General features: G+C 40.2%; 1 long non-coding RNA gene across 2 annotated transcripts in view; it reads right to left on the reverse strand.

Annotated features, from left to right (window-relative positions):
* LOC102549557 (uncharacterized) overlaps positions 1-27742 on the reverse strand; it is a 250849-nt gene that overhangs the window by 202410 nt on the left and 20697 nt on the right. The window contains exon 1 of one of the 2 annotated variants that reach the window (XR_015635825.1): positions 306-395. The exons of the other annotated variant lie outside the window; for it this stretch is intronic. This is a non-coding gene — a long non-coding RNA (uncharacterized LOC102549557). Of the gene's footprint in view, positions 1-305; positions 396-27742 lie in introns of those variants that run through there. 2 annotated transcript variants of the gene reach the window in all.

The raw sequence follows: 27742 nt of genomic DNA on the forward strand, positions 1-27742 counted from the left end.
ACGAGAGGTCCTTTGCAGAGAGAATCTGTAACAGCCTCATGGGAGTTCAGAATTAAAGACTTTGAAGGAACTTAGAAGAAAAAGAAGGGCTTCATTTTAAGGCTCTGAGAGTCTTTGCTTCTCAGTGTGCCCTTGAGTTTGAAGGAGGAACAAGACAATGTAGAAGGAACCATCTCCTATCAATTGACCAACAGAAATAACCAGTCTCTGTAAAGATTCATGAATAAGATATTGTATATAATCTCTGTGCTATGAATTATGCAGGGCCTGTGGACAGAAAGGAGGTCACTTCCCGCTGGACTCACCTCTGACTGGTTCACCTTCACTTCCTTCATTCTGGCAGACCCTGCATCACAGATACTTCAGTCTTTGGGGAAGAAGGTTCAGGAAAAGAGGTCTGTTAAGATCAAACATCCTTGACTTTGGTGAACTCATAAAATTCTCAAAATTCCATTCCCTTGATACCAATTTCAAATTACCTAAACTAATTTCCATTTCAGAACTCCTGGCAGAGACTTCTCATTGCAAATTCTAGTTATTGTTAACCAAGGGAAAATATGAAAAATGGAAAACCAGCCAGTTTAGAAAAGCAGTGACAGATAGAGAGAGTAATGAAAATTCCTTCCATGAGGGCCAGTGAATGTGTCATGTAAGTATCTAAGTTGGCACAAAATGCAGCTGTCACCACATAAAGTATTTTTAATTTTTAAAATCTAAACCTGGATGCTATCTCTCAGGTAAATGCTACTTTATGTGACGTACTTTCAACAGAAAGAATACTGGAGTCTGGCTTCCTTTCCATATCAGCTCTGAAATCACTAAGCATTTTAGCAATAGCCAGGAGTAGGCTACAGTCTGCTTCTCTCATCTCAAACAAACCAATGATATCCAAGATTGGACAGCTAGTTCAGGCCATGATGTTCACATGAATATTCTAAGTAGATTTGTCTCCTGTATGTGTTTGTTTTTGCAATTTTGTCTCACAATATAAGTCAGACTTGCTTCAAACAAATGATCTTCCTCCCTCAGCCTTCTAATCATGATGGGTGTAATACAGTGCCTGACACTGACATACATACATATATATATATATATATATGTATATATATATATATATATATATATATATATATATATACTTTTAAGATCCCCAAGAAAGTAGGGCTGTAAGATACCACCTACGGAACAGTGTTCACTACAGAATTTTATCCCACTTTACTCTTCTCTGTATAGAATGTCAGAATAGACAGCATTGAGTAAAAGACAAATGATATCTCTCCAATAACCAGAGCCTCATAGTATTCTGGTGCTATGCATACTTCTCTGGGTGATTTCATTCTCTTCGGTGTTTAGATATTGCTTTCCTTTTATAAGTTCATAACATGAGGGCTCTTTCTTATGTGTGTATGTCTTTTTCAAGTTTTACCAAAGGAGAAATTAATATTGTGAGCATCACACATGCCGCATGATATAATTAATTTTCATGCTGGCTAGAGAAACAGATGTGGTGTTGATGGTTAAAGAGCTCAATTTCTAGGGATGACCAATTGGCCCTGACCTCACATTTGAAAAGTCTCTGTCTAAAAGCTGACATGTCAAAGTGCAGGTGCTTTCCAAATCTATAGCCTCTACCTCTCTATCTCGAGGGAAATTTCAATCTTTCTTGGGATCCTAGTGGGTGTCTTACCATCTAAAAGCAAATGTTTCTTATCTTCACCCTGTCTATTGCTGAACAAGTGCCTTCCCTGTCTCTTTCTTCACTGATTTTAAGCTGCACTCCAAATTTAAGTCAAATATCATTTAATCCCTTTGGGACAAAGGCTATTTTATGTTATCACTCTGGGTATCCATGAAAGTTGTCTTAGGGTTGGGGCTTGGGTAAAAGGATAAATTCCTTGCTGCTGCAAAATGCAGACACACTCCTCAGGTAAAAAGAATCTGTTCATAAATTCAGGTACAGTAGGCTATGTTATCCATAACATACACTGTAATCCACTTCTGCATCCCAAGGTTCCCAATCATAGACTGAACACTTTGGAAGATTGCTTTAAAGCCTTTCATTATCAAACAGTATATTAGGAAAGTGAGTATGTCATGAGGAAATTGGCATGTATCCCAGAGTAATCTGAGAGGCTGGGATTCAGCTAAGCCACCATTCAAAATGTAAGTAATTAAAATTAATTAAAAATCATTAAATAAACCTTCACTTTTGCTATTTGAAGATGCAACCCAAGTCACCAGAGCTCATAAAAGATGTGTATGGCATCAAATCTATGTGAAGCATTTTCTTGACCTGAGCATGGACTGTAAGACATATTGGAAAACACAGAACACAAATCGCAAATCTCAAATCCACTGTTAGTCTTCTCAGTTCACTCCAGAAACACAGCTTGCTCATTCTTACATCCAAGACAGTCATCCTTATCCTTCAGTCCGTCTTACTGTATATCTCATATTACAGACTCTAACAGCAAGGGCTTTGTAGCCACAAGCTCCAGCCAATCTTGCCCCTTAAGTGTTCTGTAAGTGAATAAATGATATCTCCTTCCACACATTAGAAGGATATTCCCAATCAAAACCATGGGTAGAAACATAGATGCCTGTCCATGCATGTGGCTCTCAGACTTTTCTGGCACTGATTTATCCATTCAGTCTCTGATCATAAACTAACAGTATTTCTTCAGTTATTCCCCAGGATCCCTGCTAGCCAGCCTCTTACAAAACAAAATCAGATGTTACCCTTAATTCCCTATTACCCAATTTGGATGGATGGAAAATAGACCAGAACCCACGAACATCATCAAAAATACAATGTGAAAAGGATCACTCTCAGCAACTCTGATATGATTTGACTCTGAAATGTCCCTCACAGGCCCATATTTTACATGCTTGTTCCTTAGATAATGGTAATATTTGGGGAGTCTGTGGAGTCTATAGGAAGTGTGACCTAGCTGGAAGAATAGGTCACTGTAGTGAGTCATTGAAGGTTATGCTTGGTCCTTGCTTATTTTCATGCGGCCTCATGCTCTCTCTGCTTTCTGGCCCACCACAATGTTAATAGCTTCCATCACACTTGTATGTAGGCACGTACTCTGCCTTGCCTTCTCATCTTAACTGTGTTGAACACTCTAAAACTGTGATCCAAGGTAAAATATTTCCTCCCTTAAGCTTTTCCTATCATACATTTTGTCAGAGTGACATAAAGGTAGCTGATGGCAAGTAACAGGATAGGAAAAATGTCAAACAAAAGAAAGTATTTAAAATGAGAAAATTCTTTGTCATAATCACTTCTGAGAGGATTAGGGTTCAGTACAACAGGGCATTTTAGGTGAAAATTGACCTCTATAGAGCTATGCCCTTTTATTGAAGACCAAAAACAAATGAGAAATTTAATTACATAACTTCTATAGTGCTTTTTATTTGAAGAGTAATCACATTTATTATACTAAGAACAGATATCCAGGTAACTACATTCTTTATACAAACTGGAGACACTGAAGGATTTGAAAATCAAACTGTAGCTTCAGCTCAAAGAACCAAGAAAATTTATTCTGAAGGAGAGTGAAAGATTGGGGAATGAAAATAATGACTGCTCTCAAATGCTTAAAGAAGCATTACTTAAGGAGACAAATTGCTCTTAGGTAATATTATTTTCTTTTTTTATGGTGACGCCTAGCAAATAATAATGTAACACAGATGTAAAAAGAAATGGAACAATAAGAAGAAAAAGAGGTTCTCACATTGAAGCAGGTGATCCAACAGACTGAGTAGGCCTTTTCCTCTTCATCACAAGCAGGTGCAAAGGGATCCCCAGACACCCTCAGTTCAATTCTGTTTAGTTCATATGCACAAAAGGTTGGGACCACATCAAGCCAAGGTGGACCTGAAGTTAGTGGTAAATTTCTAGGCCAATATATGGAAGAATTTTCCAAGAACTAAGGCTGAATGACCAGTAAGGAAATGAGATGTTTTGTGTGATGGCACACAAGTCTCTGTTGTTGGAATAAGGATTGCAGTAAAAGTCTTCCATGCATTGGGAAGAAATAGTTGTTTTACCTCTAATTCAGCTCAGGCTCCAGGAGCCTTTGACAGGCTGAAACTATTCCCAGCAGTGGGAGACCTTTGCCTGAGTCTTCACCTCCAAATTATAACAAGGGTATGATTTAATTAAGCATCAAGAACAGTTTTGGATGAGAGATTTTCTCAAAAGCAAAGGGGCAGATGAAACACCTGAATTTTTCATTTCATCATTTGCTTAGGAAATCTCACAGCCATTGAGTCATCAAGGACTCCAGAGAAAGTCAACACCTTGACCCCGCAATGTTTGGGGAAAGAGACCACCCAGAAGATAGGATATCTCTTTCCTGATGTAAATTTCAGAAACATATTTGTAAAGACACAATTTCTCCATCTATAGCTGTGGTTCTTAGCCTTCCTAATGCTATGACCCTTTAACACAGTTCCTAGTGTTGTGGTGATTCCTAATCATAAAATTATTTTTGTTGCTATTTTATAACTGTAATTTTGCTACTGTTATGAATTATAATGTAAATATTTTTGGAGATAAAAGTTTGCCAAAAGTACCATGACTTACAGGTTGAGAACCACTAATGTATGTAGTTCTTCTCTGTAAATAACACAGTTCCTATGGGAAGTATAAGCTATTTTGTTTTGATTTGAATTTTCAGACAGTTCCTTATTGCATGGGCTGGCCTAAATATCACTATGAAGCTGAAGCTGGCCTTTAACTATTGATTCTCCTGTATTCACCTCTCAAGCACTAAGATTATACATGTGCACCAGCACATATAGCTGGGTACTCAGGTTATTTTAACATGAGTACTTGCTTTGGGTTAGACGGTATCCCCTCCAGTAAAAATGACTTGTTAAATCCTAAGCCCTCATAATTCAAAATGTGGTGTTATTTAGAAATAGGGCCACTAAAGATGTAATTAGTAAAGGGGAGGTCATAATGGACTGAAGTGTGCCCTTAATCCCAGATAATAGTGCCCTTGTAAAAAGATGACTAGAAAAAAGTAGATGATCCATTCTGGTTGTATTTGCTTCTTGGGCAGGAACTTATGCCCAGGACTCTAAGCCTGGTTAACAACTTATACCTTGGAGGTTCTAGGACTGCATGGGAAAGTTCTAAATATTTATATATTTATACCCTCAGACAAAAGCAACTCTAAGCCTTAATCAGAGAAGACTCTCTTTGCAGTGAATGGGGAGACTTGTGGCTGGTCATAATGCCAATGGTAGATGACAGTTGAGGATTCATTTATAAACATTTAGATTACCTTCTCTAAGGCTCTGAAAACATTTGGAAAAGTAGGGCTATAAGCATGTAAGATCCAGAAGATAGAGAAAGGGCCTGTACAATGTCATTTTCTAGACTGGATGTACCCACTATAATCAACATTTACCTACTATGGCCTTCACAATGTAGGTAAAGCTTTATTACAATCATGGGTGGGTGAAGGGGCTCACAGGTAAACTACCCTTACTCTTGGGCTGTTAGATACTGATAAAGTTTGACAAAGTGATTACAATTGTCTTTAGCTATGTAACTACCAGAGCTGGATAGTTAATATCAACTTGACACAAGCTAGAGTCCTTGTGAGAAAGTGAACACCAGTTGAGCAAACACTCCCACCAGACTGACCTGTAGAAAAACCTGTGGTTCCTTTTCTTGTTTGATGATTGGTGATTGATATAAGAGGGCCCAGTTCCCTGTGGTAATGCTACCCCCGGACGGGTGATCCTAGATGCTATAAAACACAAGCTGACAAAGGTAAGAAAAGCAGGCCAGCAAGCTGCCATGCACTCCTCCACGGTCTCTTCTTCAGTTCTTGTCTTCACATTTCTGCCTTGAGTTCCTGTCCTGACATCCATCAGTGACGGAGTGTGAACTGAGAATCGTCAGATGGAACAGTTCCCCCCTCTAGCTGCTTTTTGGTCATGATGTTTTATCACTGCAGTAGAAACCCTAAATAAGTCACTACTGCCAAGCACCGAAGGGGAAACTTGAAGGTTCTTTGGAAAGTCAGTTGGATGATGTTTTGCTGGGACAAACACGTGAAGGAATGGTGCCTTAAAGTAGACACAGGTGTGAAAAGCTAAGGCAGACTACAGAAGGAACATTCACTGAAGCAGACACAGGCTTGAGGATGTTCTGCTAAAGCAAGCATGTGGAAGGACATGTGATAAAGGATTCTTTGCTAACAACACACATGTATTGGTCTGCCTTACAATGCATAGTTGAACTGCATTTGCTAAGACTCCATAGAGAGAAGCACACCAAATAACTTCTAGTGGTACACTGCAGTTTCTTGCAGCTTCAGTGGACTCAGGCTGGTTGGATGCACACGATGCAAGATCCATGTTGAGACAAGACCTGCGATGAGGCACATGACGAGACGTGAAGCTTGGAGAATATGAACCAGACTCCACAGAGTGATGGAGAAAGAGCTTGGCTTGCTGGTACAGCTGGCTGTGCAACTCTGGTGGGTCTCAAGTCTTCACTGGTCTTCGCTTCCCTGGGAGAGGCACAGCCAAGAACTTCTCTTGGTGTTCCTCCTAGTCCCTCCTGCTGATTCCAGCCCAGGCTGCAAGTAGGTCATATCACCACTGTTGCTAACCCTGCTCTACCAAACTGGACTGCTAGTGTATCTGTGAAATGTTTGTGAGTGACTTGAGCTGCCAGTATCTGCTGACCTGTGAACTGAACTGCTGATTTCCAGTCAACACAAATGAGAGTTGCTCCAAAGAACCTTTCCAAACAGGTCCATTCCTCTTTATCCTTTCTTTTTCACTACCTCTGGTGTGTGGTGGGAGGATAAAGCATTTAAAAACCACCATTAAAATAATATTTGAAAAAATTAAAATTTCAAAGTCCCTGGGCTTCAATGTTATTCAGTGATTCAAGTAGACATGAAAATGAAAAAGATTTGTAGGTAAGAAGAGGCTTATTAAACAGTAGTAATGGTATTATGGGCTGGATTGAGACTAAGAGTGGCCGGTATACATAGCTTGCCAAAGGGAGCCCTGTAGGCAACTTGATTTGGGACTTGTGTCTTCCTGAACTTTGAGGCAATGATTTGTTTCTTAAAGCTGCCTAGTTTATTTTACTTAGTGATGGAAATTCTAGGAAATGAAAACAACATCTCTCCCAATATGCCCCTGCTCACAAAACAAACAAACAAATAGACAAACAAACAAAAATACCTTCCCATTTCCACTCCTTGCCAGAGGGTTGGGGATGCTCCAAAACTTGTACATAGTTTTTCCTGCTTGTGTTGTTACCTTCTATGCTAGGTGATCTGAAATCTTAAGTCTATAGGTAGGGAAAGCAGGACAAGTAGCCAGTTCTCAAAGTGATCTTAATTGATTAACCTATGTACCTTACTGTTTTTGAGTTTAAACTATTCATAAATTGGAGAGAAAACTCTTATGCTTTCTTCTTGTGGTTACTTCTTATGGGTAATGAGAGGCCAAGGAAAGTACATGAATAACTGAGCTTCTCAGCCAGAAACACAAAGGGATGGACACAGAACAGAAATGCTCTCTGCAAGGGCAAGAAACTAAGGCCAGGACAGAATGGTTCCAAGACACCAGAAAGGTCCAAATCATGGAAGTATCAAGTAAAGCAGAGATGGGTTCTGGGAATGAGGTAAACCATCATGCTGCATGAGCCAAGAGCAAGCAAGCATGGAAATAGATTAACAAGTCTGGGTTCTTCAACTAGACAAAGGAAAACACTGGATTGGAGCTTGTTACAGCATGTGGGTTCTTTTGGAATTCATCATTAACCCATTGGACAGTATCATCTGCCTTCTGTCCCATGCATTTTCAAGCTTACTCAATGTGGGTTGAAGAGAGCTGGAATAATATACAAATTTTAATTCTAAGAGATTATGATGTAGAAAACTCATGTTCAGCAGAAGCACAATAAGGCAATTTTGACAATCACATCATTCCTGGGGTAAGGTAGGCTCTGTGGGTATTGGTGGATGACACTTGCACCCCAACTCTTTTCTGCTGGGATTGTTATCTATCATAGAACAATAAATATCAACTCCTCATAACTTGAATGAAAAACAAAATTCACCTCAATCTGAAAACAGCCAGAAACACCCTGTCTTTCTGTGTTATTTTCTCATTAGAGCTCTGACCTACTCATTTCTAACATACAAGCTTAGAGTTTTTCAATCTGCAAAGCAGAGGCTCTGTGTTAAATCTCAGCCCAATAAAGGCTGAGGTCAACATGTCTCTGGAGCTCCTGGTCTCTCCCGTAGGTGGTTGGTGCTGATGAGAGAAGGACCTGGTAACCCAGAGTGAGGGCCACATGTGTTAAAGCAGGGTGCACCATCTCCCTAGAGTTCAATAAGCAGCAGAGGCAAGCCATAGAAAAACTGTAATGTTATATAATCTGTTGGTAGAGGTTTTATTTTCATTTCATAAGAGGCATTCAAAGATTTCTAGAAATAAAGAGACTGGCCTTTGCAGGGCATGCTGAACCTGAATGCCCTTTTTTGCTGAGGTGAACACATCTCTTATTAATTGCTTTTTCTCACCATTTTTGGTAATGCAAACCATTTGTCTTTTCTCTTAAAAAAAAGTGCAAGTGTTACCCAACATAATTGTCTTATCACTCACATCTGCAACTAATCGGTATGTAGGAAAATCTGCTAATAACATCGTTGAGAGCCACTGTAGGCTAAACACGCTGCATGTGTTATCTCAGTTGACTGCATTCTAACCACCCTCTGGTTCAGGGCTTCGTATCTCCATTTATTTCTGATGAATCTCAGGCTCTGTGTGACTGTCATATATACCCAGCACTATATGCTTCAGCAGTAGCCACACAAGACTGAGAATTAGAATGTTCCTAACTAGAAGTCTAAACAGTGCCCACCATAGTATTTTAACCTAGCTATGAATGGATTTGGTTATAGTTTGAAGCAGTAAGTCTCTCCTGTTGAGAACAAGTTGGTGAGAGGAAAAGTGGAGTTCATTTCCTCATCGGGCTCTGGATAAACTGTTTATTTCCATATGCCCTGTTTAGTTTTTATAGTCAATTTGCTACAGCCTAGAATAACTGAAGAGAATGCCTCAGTTAAGAAACTGAGCAGGAATAGATTGGCTTATGGGTATGTCTATAGGACATATCACATTGATTGGTAATTAATGTAAAAGGGTTTTTACTGCTCTGAGCATCATCCTTAGACAGGACTAAGAGAGCTATATAAGAAAAGTAGCTAAATATGAGCCCAAGAACATACCAACAAACAGAATTCCTCCATGGTTCCTGCTTCCATGTTCCTGCCGTGAGCTCCTGTCCCAGCTTCCCTCAATGATAGACAGTGACATGGAAATGTAAGCCAAATAAACATTTTCTCCCATGAGTTGCTTTTGGTTAGAATGTTTCATCATAGCAACTGAATGAAAGTAAAATATCTACTACTTCAGGCATCTCCACTAGCCCTCAACTCCTCAATGTCCTTGTTTCTCCCTACTTTGTACTACCTCTCTACAGAAATATGGTCTTTCTTGCCTTACTTTGAATTTTCTTTTCACCTCCCTCTCCTTCCCATGCCCAGCAGACTTCTCAGAAAGTCAGACATAACTGACACAGTATGTAATTTCATATAGCATTCACAAATAAATTTCTAAGTGTTGGTCTCTAATGGATTCCTTGTGGGATTTTCTCACCTAATCTTCAAACTATCCATAAAGCAGAAAGTATTTTATCCTCATATATGGATGAGAATATCCATTCATCCCCTCAATTCCCACTCTCTCATTCAAGTTTATTAAAGGATTTTTGTTCCCTGTACAGAAGAATCTGACAGAACCCATCCATCCTTTCCTTCATGGCCCACTGAATGGATCTGCAGTTGATCCATCCATGACTAGGCCACCTCTCTTCTGTGTTGGGAATCTGAGGGTGGTATTACCTACATCCCAGAAGACAATAAGTGTGAGACACTGGGTGAGGTGGCTACCGACTAACTGCCTGTGTTGAGATGATGATGGACAGGCAGCCCCACCTGCCAGTGTTGTCCTCTAGTCAGTCTGTGTTTAAAGTGCATCCTGACAAGTCCACTAAAGATGAAAGAGGTGCTAGGGCAAGGGACAATGGACTGGCTAATTGCAGGAATAAACTTTATGGCTTGGGGACAGGGCCACCATAAACCTTCTCCATGCTGTACAGCACAGGTCGAGATGGCAACAGCATGCCTTGGCTGGTAGCTTTACTTGACTCCTCAAGGGAGCAATGGTATGCCAACCAGCCTGTTCTCTGACTGCCTCCTTGTCCATGTGAGGTCTGCCATTGTTGAACTTTGAGGTAGTTAGAGCTCCTGGCACAAGGCAGGATCTATAAGTCTCAGGGGCCTCAGAGGATGTGAGATGCTCAACTCCAGGGATTGGCACTTCTGAGTATTGAATTGTTACCCACAGATAAGACCAAATGACAGAGTGCAACATATTCCATCAACTTTTAAAGGTCATCTTATCTACCCTCCTGCCTCTTCTTTGGATCAATTCAGAATCATTTCAGGCTAAAAATGGTTCCTGTTTTAAAAATTGCCAAGTATGAAATTGTGTGTGGATTTATTTTAACAACTGAAATGACCCAAAACAAAAGTTTCCTCAAGTCCAACTTTAATCATTTGGGACAAGGGCTATTTCTCCTTGTGAGATGGTGGATAGTATCTCACTGGCATCTTGAACCTTTTAGAGGGACTTGGAATTCAATTTTATACAATAAATATTTCCTGAACTGTTAAGTCCCTGGTGTGATGTTAGGGGTGAAAGGACTACAGGAAACAGCTTTCCTGCCAGGTGTGGTGATATGTGCCTGTATTTCCAACACTCAAGAGTCTGAGGTAGGAGGATAGTGAATTCAAGGTGAACCTGGGCTACAGAGTACAATTCTCTCACCCATAATAATCAGAATGTCACCATTGACATCATAAAGCCACCAGAGGAGTTGGGAGCCAGTGATTTTATATGTAACTTCATGTGGCAGGCAATGTGTGTGAGAGGGTAGTTTCATCCTATCATCTCCTCCAAAAGAGGGATATAGAAGTCTGAGCAAGTTGGGCACTTGTCTTCTCAGAGGAGGAGGCCTGAAGAACCTGGTTGTACTATCAATTTGGAGATTTGCCTCTGATGACATAGGTTCTCCCCATAGATCACAAATCTTATATGCTGATCAATCATTTTTTTCAGCCATCCATGTTCTGAATTAATAGTTATTAAACACACATCTTCCCTGGACCTGATCCAAGGTGAATCAGAGAAGCTCATCACTATAGTCTGAAGGTCTGTATTTCCATAATTCATAATTGAAATCTAGTCCACATAGTAACAGTACTGGTAGGAGCATTGGAAGAAGACTGGGTAGAGCCCTTGTATAAGATACTTCATTGAGTAAATTCATTTCTAACTACCTGAAGCTAGAAGGTGCGGACTTTTAGCCAGAAAAGACAAGCTGGCACTTTGTTTTCAAGTCTGCCTGCCTCTAATACTGTGAGAAATAAACTTCTCTTGTTTTAAGATATCTAGCTTAAGATATTTTGTTATGGTGGCCCAAACAGACTAAGACACATACCTTTGTGTGCAGGCGACAGATGAATAAGAGTAATTGATTAGTAATATGTATTGATCTCAAGCTCTGCAGTAAAACACTACAAAAAGGGAGAGGGAAGGAGTTTACTGATCTTAAAATGCAGTGGGGATAAAACTGAGAGTGCGAGGTTATCTTAAATTGTTGTTCACTGAAAACCAATCCCTTTAATGTCACTTTGCTTTATCTCCATAGTAACCATACACACTACACAGTACATTGCACTGTCTGTTGTCTGATGGTTTCTCACTTGTAGTTGGAATGTTCTATGAGCCAGGAACATTGACTTACCTGTTACTCTATTATTATAGAGTCTCAAATTATACATTTCCCTATGATAAAATTCAGATGTCTTCTATTTACCTATCCATCTCATCCATCCATATATCACACCCATCCACCTATCTGCCCATCTGCCCATCCACCTTCCACCCATCCACCCGTTTGCTCATTTGGCTGTCTACCTATCCATTCACATACCTACTCATCTAACCATACATCTATCTACCAACCTGCTCACCTATGTATTTATGATAGCATGAAAAAGTTAATGAATTCTTTAAAGCAATGAATTATTTTAAGAGTTCAAAGAATGAAGTAAGCACACAAAAGATGCTAAATTAACATCATTAGTCATCACAAGACAGAAGATTAAAAGCCCAATAAGAAAGCATTACATACCAACTAGAATAGCTAAATTTTAAAAACCTAGCCAAGCACTGGACCACACAAAGTGCTGGAAGAGCTGAGTCTTCTAATTCTTCCGACAGAATCTGCCTTAAGAACAGTTTTAGGAAATGTTTTAAAAAGTTAATCTACACTTATGCCAGATACTAACCTTACAGATACTTGTCCAAGAAAAGAAAAAAATAAATGTACACATGTTATATCTAAGTGTATCTCCCAAATTCACACACTAAAAACTTGTCCTGGACTTGCTTTTGGGTACATGTTCAGTTTAGGTCATGACTACTATGACCTCATTGGTAGGTTGATAGCATTAAGAAAGGCAGAAGGATTTGTCCCTTTGTCAGTCTATATTCTCTTGTATGAGGACACAGCATCCCCTCCTCCCAGACGATGCAGCATTCATGATGACATCTTAGAAGCAGAAATTCCAGATTTCTTGAAAGCCTTTTCCAGATATAAACATTTTGACCTTGGAGTCTCAAACTCCAGACTGTATTACCTTTTTATTCTCTGTAAATTACCCAGTATCAAGAATTCTTCCTGAAACAGCTCAAACAATACACAACCTATTGCATAATGAAGCTAGAACAAATATGTGAACTATGTGCTTTCATTCACAGAAAAGTCTAGAGGTTTCCAGCCAATCTGCAGTGATACAGAAGCTTGTTGGCTGCCTGAGAACTGATTACAGGGTACAGGAGGCGTGAAAACAGATGACACAGACAAAGGAACACAAGGAACTTAGGGGTAAAATAAATGAGCTCATTATCTTGATTTCAGTGAGAGTTTTATAGGTGTACACTTGGGGGAAAATTCATAATATATATATATATATTCAGCTATGTCAAATTAAAAAAGAAAATATTAGAAAATATTAAAAGTGATATATTTAAAAATATCTTGATAAATATTTAAGTTGTCCTGGACATTCCTAAGTTTTAAGTATTAGACTGTGAGTATGAGGCATCTATCTCCAGCCTCAGAGATGATTAGGAAGAACTTTGATGGATTTTTTAAATTTGTCATGTGTCTCCCAGATTCTAGGTCAATCAGGCTCGGAAACAATCACAGGGTAATTACTCTTGTTTTTGGGATTTTTGTTTGGCTTTGTTTTGGTTTGTTTTGGTAAAGGCTTCTCTGTATAGCCCTTGCTATCCTGGAACTTACTAGGTAAATCCAGTTGGCCTCAAACTCAGAAATCCAACTTCATCTCCATTGAAAGGTGTGAGCCACCACACTCAGTTTAGGGTAGTTACTCTTATTACCACCAGCTTCAGTTACAGAAATAAATTCAGGAAAATCAATAATTTGTCAAACATCCCAGGGCTACTGTGGTGACTTGCATATGCTTAGCCCAAGGACTGGCACTATTAAGAGGTATGGCCTTGTTAGAGGAAGTGTGCCGTTATGGGCGTGAGCTTTAAGACCCTTTTCCTAGCTGCTTGGAAGCCAGTCTTCTGTGAAGTTGTAATTGACTTATAGACCTCAAGATGTTAAAGATGCCAGAGCTTTGGGATACCTGCCAAGGAATGCTGCTAACAGGAAGTGGAACCAGCCCAGGAGAAAAGTTTGTTGCAGTCAACAAAGATGAAAAAGGAGGTGGAGATCTGAAGGCTGCTTTGACGTCAGACATGGAGATGCAGAGTTTGGAGTTTACCCATCTGGTTTTCTGTCTTGCTTTATGGATTACAGTTAAGTGATTGGATGAATCTCAGAAGAGACTTTGAATGTTGGACTTTTAACATTGTTGAGACTGCTATAGACTATGGGGATTTGGAAGTTGGACTAAATGCATTGTTTATTATCCTATGGCTAGGTATGGCCCCCACAGACTCTTGCTTGAACAAGCCTACGGGGGCTAGGAAGTGGGATATGGTGGTTTGAATATGCTTGGCCCAGGGAGTGACACTATTATGGCCTTGTTGGAATAGGTGTGTTACTGTGGGTCTAGGCTTTAAGGCCCTCATCCTAGCTGCCTAGAAGCCAGTCTTCTCTTGTTTGCCTTGAGAACAAGCTGTATAACTCTCAACTCCTAGACCATGCCTGACTAGATGCTGCTATGTTCCTGCCTTGATGATGATGGACTGAACCTCTGAACCCGTAAGCCAGCCCTAATTACATGTTGTCCAAAAGTTGCCTTGGTCATGGTGTTTGTTCATAGCAGTAAAACCCTAAGCCAGTTACAAACAGATAAAAGCCCATACTTGAAAACAAACCTATTTAATACAGGATTTTAAATTCATTCATCAATATTCAAATGATATAGAATATCTACTACTCCGAAAAATTGGGAATGGTCTGGATAGAAAGGTTGGCCTGAGACAGTTGAGGCTACTGAGGAGGACTTACTATAAATATTTAGACTGGAAATTTCTATCATAACTTAAAAGTATAAACAGTGACAAATGCTACAATTGTTTGTTCTTTCTCAGCATTATGTTTTTATCCCTGCCAACAACAAACCCCCACCCCCACCTATCACCATAACTAACCCTACCATCATTTTTTACTGAGACAGATCAGCCTCCCATTGTTCTTCCTTGCTCACATGCTTCAGCACAGCCCAAAGCAAGTATCTGTAGCACTCTGTGCTATCTTGCTGATTTCTTCAACTCACCTAGTGATTTGCTGGGATACTGAAAGTCCAACCTCTATTCCTAATTTAACCTGTATGTATTTCTCCTATCCTGTCTTACATGATGCTTTCTTAACTCTCTTTGCCCTCATCAGCATTCTCTCTGCTTTCTAAGAAAATACAAATGGATTCTGCAATGGTCTAGATGAGTCCTCTGCAAAATTAAGCTGTCCCAGAGCAATAGTAGTAAGAGAAGGCCTTAAAGAGACAGATTGATAATACAAGCTCCTCCTTTCTGGGTGGGATTAGGTACCCTTAAAGGGCTAAATGAAGGTAGTTTGTTCCTTTTGTTCATTTGTCTTAAACTACATAAATACAGTGCTTCTCCCATTTAGAGCAGTCAGGGTACTCTTTTACAAAAGATACCAGAATGTAATTAAGTACTGAGCCTCCCTGTGGTACAATCTTAGACTTTCCAGTCTTCAGAACTGTGAGAAATAAACTTCTGTGCTATATCAATTGCTAGTCTATGGCATTTTGTTACAATAGCAGCATAGATTAAAGATGAATGTCTGTCTGTGTTCTTTGTACTTGATACCCTATGGACTTTATGTCTCACTCTTTTACACTATGATCTTAGCTTAAATTTCAGGCCTCCTCTTGCTGTCACAAACAAGCAATTCTTACAGTTGACCTCACAGAATTCTTTTCACAATTATGTACCATGGTCTCACATGGCCTCTTATGCTTGTTTAATTATTGTATTACCTGTTTATTGCCTGAACATAAGAACAGTAAATGTATCAGTTTGTACTTACGATTGTATTCTCAGAGCTTAGAGCAATACTAATAATTGTTTAGAATGTAAAATGTTCTCCTACAGGCTTAAATGTTTGAACATTTGGTTTCCAGATCATGGCACTATTTTGGAAGGTCATGGAATGTCACAGATAGTCATTAGAGGTAGGGACAGAGGTTTGATAGCCCAACCTCACTTCTTATCCTGTTACTTTCCACCACTGTGAGAAGGTGTAGGAACTCCCATCTGCATTCTCTGCCCACCATGGAGCCACCTGCAACCATGATGGCTTGTATTCCATCAAAACAGGATTCAGAATAATCCTTTCTTCCTTTAATTTGCTTCTTGTCAGGTATTTGGTTACAGCAACGAGAAAAATAACAAATACAGCTGGACCACCCATAGGTCCTTAACAACTGTTAAATGAACACACTGACTATGTGACAGAGTATGTGGTCCCCAGTGAGCTCCAATCCAAATCTTGACCTGTAGATGCTAGAGCCCAACACATGGGGTCAGCAATGGTCAATACATAATCTTGGATAAGTGCCACTCCTAATGTGTATGGCTACATGTTAATGATTTGTGTGTTTTTTTTTTAATTTTTAAGTGTGAAAATCATATACTAGAAGATAACAAAAGGAAAATGTCTGAGAAATCTGATAGAATATCCAAATATAAAATTTGCCATACTTTAACTGACCTACACTAACTCTCTAATTTCACCCCTTTCTACTTTCATAGGGTCAAACAGACTTGATCTGGTCTCTGGACTGAGCTAAACATTGCTTAGCAACACCTGGCCTTACTGCCTGCATCCTCTCAGAACTTATCTGCTATGATTATTTGTTTGTGAAATAACCTCAATCTAAACTCCAAACTAGTTGAATATTCAACTGTTTCTTAGTCTCACAAATCATTTGCTTCTTTGGAGCTATTCTAAGCACAGAACTTCACAGCACCTCTCCCTGGATTGCTGAACCCATCAGCTCTTCCTTCTGGCTGCCAAGAATTAGCAGTATCAATAAATAGTCAGAAAAGTCAGCTGTAAATAACTTGAGTTTCCACCCATTATAATCAATAAATAAATTATAGTGGTACTGGGCAGTGGCCCAGCTTATTAGGGGGTCTTACTGTGGCGTTTATAAAACCTCAGTTTTTCATGGTTCTCAGTGGTAGTGGGCAAACTGCACCAGGAAAGAAACTCCGACTGGAAAGCTAATGGGGCCAGAGATAAATGACAGTCTGAATTATGCAGCATTTCTTTAAAAAAAATCTTTCTTTGTGAGGGCTATTTCCTAGTTGCAAGAACTAAGCAGGAAACAAAAGAATTTTCCCTTTTACTCTTTTTTTAAACAAACAAACTATTCTGTGTCTGTCTGCTTGTAGATGGGTACCATTGACAACACAGAGAGTAGAGAGAACCCAGACAATAAAGCCAGTCTCTACCCACGCTCTGCCAGACATTGAAAAAAAGAACAAAACTAAAGGAATGCTGTTGAGAAAACACAATGGCCTTGTCTTCTACCTTTCTTGTGGCACAAAGCCCAACTGGCTAGCATGGTTCTCCCTCCTCCCCACCCTGACTCACTGTCTATTTCAAGAGCATTCCCTCTTCAGGTCTCCTGCCCACTTCCTCACAAGAGCAAGACACAAAGGTCCCAGAGTTGACCAGCAATTACCATAGCTCAGAGACCATTTTTTGAATGACTATACAGGTTACAGACTGAGTGAGTAAGGACATTTCTTCTTGTTTATATGTAATAAAATGTAGGAATAGTGCTTTATGAAGAGGGTTTAAGGGTGCTTAGATCTCTTTAGATATGTGCTGGTACTGTCTACTGTTAGAATTGAGTTGCTATGGCTCAGGCATGGTGGAAGAAGCCCTTCCACTATTTCATAACACCCTTTGACAGAGTTCCCTTTAGGCAGAGATGTGGAAAGGTTTGACAAAGGTTAGAGCTCTAGGAGGACTTGGCACTGGCAGAGGTAGGGTAGGAAAGGAGGTGAAACAGTGCCATGCATACACACACCACTCTATATGAGTGTATGACTATATGTTTCTATGTATACAAAGACAACAAAAAGAGATTCTAGACATTTTTGAATGAATAAATAATTAAAACAATGATTATAATATTTTGTAACCTGTTGTTCTCAATCTCAGTGAGTGGACTTCTTAGACCACCAAGTTCCCGGTAGATTCCAAAATTCAGCCTAATAAACCCAGTTAAAACATCTAGCAATTCTAACTTTGGTGTTTCTTTGCCATGGACATTATTTCCTTACTGTGAAAATTTCCTGACTTCTATAGAAAACAAACACAGACTTCAGATCAGTTCACTATTTAATAAATACAAAGCCTTAGAAAATAAGTTGACCTTTCTGGCTCTGTTTTCTTACCCACAGATGTGACTTGTCTATCCACATACAAAGGGTCAGATGCATACTCCATGCAACTGTGTGTGTGAAAGTGCTTTGCAGGTTGGAAATGCTGTCTGATACCAAGCATCATTTCACTTCCTTTGCTCTTTAACCCTGAAGAGAAGGCAGCTGCATCTGATGATTCTGGGTTCCTAACATCATGTTCATATGACAGTAATTGGTTGGGGAGAGGGGTTTCTGATTCAGAATCCTGAAGAAACAGTAGTGGTTTCTCCAGAAAACAGAAGCCTAGCAACTACTTTTCAAAACACTTGGCAAAGCTGAGCCAGTGCATGGCTCATGCTTGAGGCTACTGTTGGTTTAGTTGTGGGTTTACTTCGGAAATTAAAACAAGTATAACATGAATTACTTGGTGTCTGTATACGTTCTGTATAAAACAAAAACAAAATACGGTCATAAAAGTGTACTGGCTCACAAACCCAGAACGTTATAAAACCAGACAGCAGACCTAATGAGAGCTGGAGTGAAGTGAAAGAGCAACACTCCTTGAGATCCATCAAGATCCATCTCTATGGAACCTGGGAGGCCAACAATTTTGAGAAAAAGAGAAGGGTGGGCTGAGCCAAGAGTGGGAAGTAAAAGAAGTTGAGCAGGACTACAGCATTACTAGAAAAAGCAATAATAGACAAAAGGAGACTACAGAGAAAGGCTTCTAGAGGGCAGAGCCAGATTTCAAAACAAGGCATTAAAGTTTGCAGCCTAGAACAAAATATATGGCTCAGTCAGTAAAGTCCTTGCTGAACAACATACAGATCTGAGTTAAATTCTCAGCACCCATGTAACAAAAATTAGACACCATGATATATGCCTATAATCCAGTGCTGGTGAAGAGAAAACCATACATAATACTTGGAGCTCACTGGCCCGCCAGCCTAGGTGAATCCGTGAGCTCCAGTGCTAGTGAGAGGGCCTGCCAGAAAAATCAAGGTGGGGAGCTCCCAATGAACAGCAGTAGAGTTGGGCTTTGACCTCCCCAAGCATATCACACACACACACTCATGTACATATGCACTTGTACAAATACATATGCATGCGCACACACGCACACACAACAAACAAACAAACAAAAACAGCTCAGTGTCAGAATCCTGAATTGTTTGAGGTATTACTTCTGTCTGTTGTACTTTCTACAGGGTGGGGAAATTAGCAACAGGCTAAGTTCATGTAGTACCATCATTAACAGGCCTATTGGTAAAACTCAACTCTTCATAAGAGGTCCTGACTGCCCTTGACCTCAGCCTGGGTCCAGACACAGCAGTGTACTTCTGTGTGGCTCAGAATTTCAGGGGACTGCAGGTTCCCTGCACATTAGCACCAGGGCCTATGATGATCAAAGCTGTATGGTTGTCCAGGCTCCAGTAATGCTCCAGCTCATACCTGCTGTCTAGTCTGTGAATGAGGTCAACACAGAATATCTAAGAGGACCATTTGGCATCATTCATCCCAATATCATTCTAGGCTAGAAAAAATTCTAAAGAAGAGGTGCTTGGAGTAAGAATGCAGATACACTTAGACAGGAACCTACATTTTTGGGAGTGTTCATAATGGGAAGGGATATCACTCCAGTTCTTTTTTAGAAATACTCAGAGCCATTACTGTCTTCCTGGTATGTTTCACTTAGAAATTGTTTCCTGTGGCCTCACATTATCATTTGATACATATGCCCATCAGTTCAATAGAGGCAAAGAAATGGGCTGTTGACAGCCAGATGCATCACAGAAGCTGAGAGCTTAAGTTGTGAGGATTGCATCAGGCTAACTCTAAGTTCTTACCTGTGAAGCAGATGCTCCCCAATCCACTTCCAGGACACCACCCTGGTCCTTTTGTCCTCACACTGAGCTTACACTTTCTTCTGAAACTTAAATTACTGGAGCCACAAGTCATCAATTTGAGAGCACTATCCACTTCATTTCATGGATGTAGAAGTCTTCTCAGAAAGGAAAAGAAAAAAGGAAAGGAAGGAGGAGAAGACAGAAAGCAAAAGGGAGGGTGTGGGTTAATCTCATCTGCATAGGGAAAAGAGAAAAGGGACAGACCCAGTCAACTAGACAAAAATGGCCCAGGACTAACACCATGATGTCTCGTATGTTTCTAGCCCTAGAATAAGAAGTTTCACTTTCTCATTTCTTCACCCAAAATAAAACTTGAACTTCTCACTTCCTCATCTTTTCACTTCTAGCTCAGATTGCACAAGTATCTTCCACACCTACTTGTGGGACATGTCTGGCCCACTCCCTTAGTCTTGAATGTCACAAGAAGTTCTGAAATTTGCTCAGTTGCAAGTATATTTTACCAGTTTCTTTGCAGCTCCCACACACTCTTGGATTTTAACTTATTTTAGCCTTTCTAGGGTCCAAGCTGCTGCTGTGAGGTGGTGATATAAAACCCTGAGCTCTGGCTGTAACTCAAGCCAACAATCATTCCATGAGCTAAGAGTCTCCCCTGTGAAGACTGACCATTCCTGGTCTTAGAGTCAGACTCTTTTTTTTTCTTTATTATCATGATGGAAGACATTATTTGAGTGAATTGTAAGTTTATCTGCATGGATCCTCTCTGCATTTGCAACTTTTTAGCTTCCAAGTTTCTTATCCTCAGCTATAGATTCTCATCCCACAGGGTGCTGTCAGCCCTGAGCTGTACCTGCCAAGCGTGGTCACAGCTTCTCATGACTTGGTACCAGAGCCTTTCTCTGTCTATTTGGTTATCCCTTTTACATCTCTAAAAACAGTTCCTAACTTGTTTAAATCTAATTTTCCCCTGTGTTTCCTTCCATGACATCTGTTTATTAAGTGCTCACTGAGTACTGGTCAGGGACTGCAAAAGGTCTGCAGCCTTTGAAAAGATGTATGAGGCACACTGCCCACACTGAGAACTTCCTGTTCAGAAGGACTAAGTGGAGCACAGAAACAGTTATGATGTCAAATATACAAGCCATGTTGGCAAAATGGGTATAGAGTCTGATATGAAGGACAGGGAGGAACACAGTGACTTGGGTTGAGGAAGGTGACGTTTGAAGCAGATTTCCTAAGATATTGAGGGTTGTAGCAGCTAGCATGTTGGTAGACATCTATCTACATCTTTACAATGACAAAAGCAAGAACAGTGAAGTAATGGGTTGAAGTACATGTGGCTTTTTACAGTGTAAGCAGCAATTAGCTAAAGCAACTTAATAATAAAAACACTCATTGAATCTTTATGAATGGATCCAGGTTGGTTATCTCAGTGGGACAGCAATGACAGGATTCTGTGTTGGCCTGTCTGCAGTTTTCCTCAGCTGATTTCTCCCATTTATGGAAGAATAACTTCAGAAACTCCAATAACCATGTCCCCATATAATAAAAACTAAATGCATAATGTGCTATGCCTCTTACATATTTTTCCTTGTTTAGGACAGTATGCCTGGTATACTGGCAGTAGGCATGATGTGAAAAGATTAAACACTATTTGAACTGAAAAAAAGAGTTATTTGCCCATCTATTTAATTTTCAGATATTTCTATGCTTTTTGGATAGATAAATCCTGCTACCCTTACCTGGAAATCCTAAAGTATGCGCCAGTCAACAACCAAGTTCCAGAGTTATTCTACAGTGAGCCCTGTACTTGTGAATGTTACTGTCAGGGATTACTTGTTTCCTGGTTTTGTCTCTAGCATGAAGCCTGCCCTGTATTAGATGCTCAGCCTATTGTCTATCAACTGAAGAGATGTTGGTATGTTCACAAGTAGGTCAGGATGAGAGAGAACTGAATGAAAGGGGAATGAATGAAGAATGACTGAATAAACAGGAAAGCTGTGTGATTAGGCATGAATGAAAGGAGGCTGAATAAGTAATTAGGAATAAATAAATGAATGACAACTTATAAGGGGTGGTAGGTGGTAAGGCTGGCACTTGTGGTAAAGCTGAGGGGCATCTCAGGCAGTTCCTAGGTAGTTTATGCCCCTCTTTCTCCTCCGCCTTCTATGATCTAATAATTGACCAAACTCCACAATACATGGCACAGCCAAACTCCTCCTGTAATGAACTCATGTGGCAAGTTTAGCCAAACAATTCACTGGCTCAACTTGATAAGGAAGAAGGGTAACTTGCTCAAGCAAGAGGAAATGGGAAAGGGAGAAGACTCTATCAGAGACACTATAAGAAGCATCCTTGGCTTCTTAGAGGAAACTTTATCTTCCCTCTTGTTTTGATATTTCAGCTTTTAATTCCAAGCAAAAGCTCGCCATTAATTAAGGGCATATTTTATGGGCTTGAAAATATCTTTGAATTGATCAAAATTTTCCTTTTCGTGATGAACCATCCCCAAGAATATGTGACCCAATGACTTGCCTTGAAAACTTTATCATAGTCACATTATCATCTTAGGTGGATTGACCTGTGGGGCTAGAGCCATAACATTCTAATAGCTTAGCAGTAATAACAAATAATGTCCCTCATCCTTGGGGAGGGTGTGTAGTATGTCCACATTCTTGTACATGCCTGTAGTGTGCCCACTTTGTCCTGTATGTGGTGCTACCACCATATGTTCACTCCCAGTTCCTTCTATCACTAATTCTTAAAAGAGAAAGAACTAAGTAATTCCAGGACAATTTTACCTCTGCATTCTGCATTGTCTACTTTCAGTATCCAGAGAACTAAGGTATTTATGAAGATGTGAAATCCCAGGTTCTGTTCAGCACACATCATTTTTTTTGAGGGGGGGTGATAGTTAAGGATACAGGCTCTTCAGTGAGAGTGGACCTGAGGCCAAGTCCTGTATATCTGCAACTTAGGAATCTGTGTTCTTGAGTAAGTTACTTCCCAAGCTTCTTTGCACCTGCCATTCTTCCTTTGTAATGTGGGGTGATCTTAGCATTTGCTCCATGGAGCTGTTATAATAAATAAAAGCCATAAAGGAGTAGAGCTAAATGGAAGGTGCCTCTTACAGAGTCAGAATTCAATAAACATTATCTTTTATTATCATCACTATTATCATTGTTCAGCTTACTTCTTTGGAGACTACTCGGGTGAAACAAGAGTCTCTTGGAGAAAATATGTGCTTTTGTGTCTCACAGAGCTGCATGGATTCAGTCCACAAGAAATGTCCCCCCAGGAAAAAGGACAAGACAAAGGCACCACCAAAAAAGGGAGACTGATTTGTTTTGAAAAGAATATCAGAACTGGAAAAGAAAACCAAATCTGATCCATGAAATTGAGGGATAGATAATAAAAGTGTCAATAAAAAGCAGTGATCAGTTACTGACTTGGCTAAAATAAATTCATAATAGTTCAAAGAAATATGAACTCAGTCACCTTGTCAGCCTGCATGTGTCATCCCTCCCTCTGTCACCCTGGCAGCGGATCTGCTTCATTTACTTATAACAAAAGAGGAAGAGAAAAGAAAGTTTTATTATCTCTTAGCTGCATGCCTCAGGGCCAATAGAGCTGTCTATGGAAGACTGCACCAGTCTAGCTCCCAGATCCCAGAGGCAGCATGCATCACCAACAAATGGAAGCTGAATGTAGATTTCACTCCTCCTCCTCTAGCCTCTGGGATGTGTTTTTTGTAGGAACAAGAAAAGAGGACTCTTCCAGTTTCAAGGGAGGGCTTAAGACTCTCCAAAGACCCTTCCTTCACTGAAATTACAAGAATCTCTGAAGACCCAGCTATGAATTTCAAGCACAAAAACACAGAAATGTGAAACTTAATGTTGAGAGAGCCCATGTATGTGAACACTGGTCAAAGAGCGTGAGTTTGTCTCCTTGGTAACTACAGCCCTCCTGAAACACCCATAGAGGCAGTAACTCTGCATGGCAGGATGTCCTATTAGAGAAAGTATTGCTAGCACTATATCCTATGGCCCCATTGCTGACTTGTACCTGCATGACCCAGTACAGTGCCTGACACATAAAAGAGTCTCTATATAGACTTCAAGAATTAGCCAATTAGAACTAACATACAATATGCAATAAGAGGGAAAAAAAGGAAAATGTGTGTGTGTGTGTGTGTGTGTGTGTGTGTGTGATTCCTCAAGAGCTTTCTGCCAGATAAGATAGAATCTCTGTACAATATTATATTATCTGGCAGAAAAGAAAAGGCAGAAAGATGCCCTGTCCCTCAGTGTGTCACAAACACAGGACACTTCTGAAAAGCAGTGATTGGTCTCCATCTACTCTAGGCTCACTGGCTATACTCTACTTGGGGTGAAAACTAGATAATATATTCACTGGTTTTTACAGGGACCTCTCAAATAAAAATATTGGAAATCTAAAGAAGCCAGATGTTGAGCCATACCCAAGCTAACAAAATATCATTTCTTCTGCAGCATCCCACCAAGGAAAGATAATGATAGAGATAGACCAACTTACAGTGTTCTTGGAATTCATTTCTTTATTTCACCGTTGTCAGGAGTAAATCAATCATGAATACAATTGACTCAGCCAGACACTGTGTACTCCCTATGACAACCTGTTCCATGAAAAGAAGACTTCCAGGCCTGAGATGGTGTGTGTGTGTGTGTGTGTGTGTGTGTGTGTGTGTGTGTGTGTGTGTGTAAGTATACATAGTAGGATGTGGGTAAAGCTACATGGAATCACATGACTCAGCCCTATATTTCCTACATGAAGAACTCCTGCACTGATCTCAAGCCTAACCCTCTCCACAGGTCTCTGTTTGGATGTTTGTCACTAGTTCACTGCCTTACCTAAAGTACAAATCAGGTTTGTCTGGTCCTCTTCAGTGACCAAGGACTCCATTTGGTAATTGGCATCAGCAAGCTGTTTTGTAAAAAGCCAGAGTATGAATAGCTTGGGCTCTCTGGACTAAGCAATCTCTATATAACTGCTCTACTTTGCTTATGAAATTTGAATGTCAGCTCAATTTTTGTGGCACAAAATGTTCTTTTTCTTTATTTTTATTCAACCATTTAAAAATGAAACAGCAAAATAAAACATTTATCTTACTAGGTATTCAAAATACCTGAAAAGGCTGATTTTAGTTAGAGCAGTTTGGTGTCACCTGAGTTAGGCAGAATGATACAGTTTGGGAATGAACAGGGGACCTAGGCTTCATGTTCACAGTTTTATAGGGACATCAGGAAAACATATCTCAGCTAACAACATAGGCTAGTTCTACTAAAAAAGGCACTGAGGGGATAGAGAAGTGCTTCATTATGTAGAGTGTTTACCATGTAAGCTTTAGGACCTGAGTTTGATCTCCAGAACATTCATAAAGCTTTGTATAATATCAAATATGTATAATATCAGCACTGGAGAAGTGGAGATTAGTGGATCCTTGAGCCTTGCAAGCATAGCCTACGAGGCAAGCCTCAAGTCCCAGTGGAAGATTCTGTCAAAACCAAAAATAGTAGGCAGTACAGGAGGCAGAAGTTGACCTCTAGCCTACAGATACAGGTGTATATACATAAACACCTGTGCACACATGCACCTGCATTCACAGGAGCAGAGAGGGAGGGAGGGAGGGAGGGAGGGAGGGAGGGAGGGAGGGAGGGAGAGAGAGAGAGAGAGAGAGAGAGTGCACAACTGAGGAAGGGTCAGGAGCAGCTCACTCTTCAGAACCTGGGTCCTATTAGGACTTCCAAAGAACAGCTCATGCAGATTGGAGGAAGTTGAGGGGTGATCTAAAGAAGTTTGCAAGAATAGCATTTGCTACATGCATCTTATGGACCCCAGACAAGGCTCCTTACTGTGCCAGCTGAAACCTACTTATGTACAAAGCATTTTTAAAGTATTAAAGAAGGATCAGTATTTAGGGAGGAAGGAAACTTAAGGTTTCTAGAACATACTTGAGGGAAGAACAGAGAGAAAACAGTGTGACTCCCACTTAATTGAAGGTATGGGTGTGTTGTTATTTTCAAACTAACTCCCAAATAGATTGTATTTCCCTTGCACTACAGTTATTTCCTAGTTCTGGAATTCAAATTAACTCTTTATTTGATATAATGTTTCCTTCCACATGTTCCTCTCTAAGCCCTGTAGCTGGAAACCAAAAGGTAAAAAACAGAAAGGCACAGAGTCCAGGTGTACAGCACTATCCTAGAGCAAGGTATGATTTCTTCTGTGGGGAGAATTTGAATGTCAACCATTCTAGCTGCTGTAAACAGACACCATGACCAAGGCAACTCTAATAAGGACAACATTTAATTGGCTTACAGGTTTAGATGTTTAATCCATTATCATCAAGGCAGGAGCATGGCAGCATCCAGGCAGACATAGCGCAGGAGGAGCTGAGAGATCTACATCTTCATCTGAAAGTTGCTAGCAGAATACTGACTCGCAGGCAGCTAGGATGAGGTTCTTAAAGCCCATGCCCAGAGTGAGACACCTATTCCAATTAGGCCACACATCCAAATAATGCCAAGCATATTCAAACCATGACACAACCCAAGAGTTTAGTATTTCTCAACAAATTTGTTTATTTGAGGCTAGACTCAGAAATATTCTTCAGACCCTGTTTTAAAAAGAGTTACTTCCTCCATAGCTTGATTCCTAGCTTCAGGTACACAGGTTTTCCTTTTGCCTCCTAGCTTTTTCCCAAGGCCAGTACTGGCTACCCCAATGGAGCCTGCTCAGGTGAGCACAGAACACTGAGACCCAGCCTGAATCCTCATATAAAGCTAGACACCATTAGGGCTCTCTGAACCCCATCCCACCTACATTTTTTATTTCTCTATGCAAATGTTCTACTTGGTCCCTTGACCACTAAAGGTCCCCTTTAACAGATTTACATAGATAAACTGTAAGTTTTTGTTGACCCTGGCCTTCAAACTCAGGAAACTCATGATCCCTTGTTAGTTATCAGTAATTTTCATTTATTTCAGGTCAAGAAATAAAGCAAACTATAGATATTATTGTAAACACTAGAATGGTATACTAGAAAGTTGATAGAAAGCCAAATGACTGGGAGGAGATCAGAATGTACTTACCTAGCAGATAAGAGGGCAAGAGATTAAACTTACCTGTGGGCTGGTAAACAGGCTTCTGTAGCTAGTTATATCCAAAGCTCACCTACCTCTGGCCCTGTTTTAGTGGTTTGCCTCCTAATAATTAAAGCCCCCATACACAGCTTGCTTGGGCTAGGCTTTGGAGGTGCGCAAAGCTTTTTCTATCTGAAGCTACATGGTTGGCAGATTGGGGAGCTCCTAAGGACTGTGGTTTCTGTTTGGCTTTCTTTCCTCCTGAGGTCTTGGGTTCCCTTCATTTTAATGCAATTAAAGAAAAGAAAAATCAGTAAGTTTTTAGCACTACTGGGAAAGGGCTCTATTGACAGACGCTTAATCATTGTGCTAAACGAGGTTAATTCTCACCCTTGATCTTTAATAGGCTTGGTCCTGGTATGAATTTTTCAACCGATGCCACACTCAGGTCACCTGGCTGCCTGTTTTAATCAGAAGGCTTCCTCAGCTCTAATTTTTATGTTTCTAACTGTTCAACCAGCCTCCTCAGGGGCTAAAATCATTCTGATCTTAAAGCAGATTCCTTCCATGCAGAGTGTTGCACAGAGAATGTTAAGGGGAACTTGTAGCATGCCCTCACCCTCTTTTTGATGCTGATTCTAAACATACCGTGGCCCCACCACACCCCTCCAATTCTGTCTCTTCACT

Source organism: Rattus norvegicus, chromosome 13 (genome assembly GCF_021556685.1).
Source record: "Rattus norvegicus strain SHRSP/BbbUtx chromosome 13, alternate assembly SHRSP_T2T, whole genome shotgun sequence".
Lineage (NCBI taxonomy): Eukaryota > Metazoa > Chordata > Mammalia > Rodentia > Muridae > Rattus > Rattus norvegicus.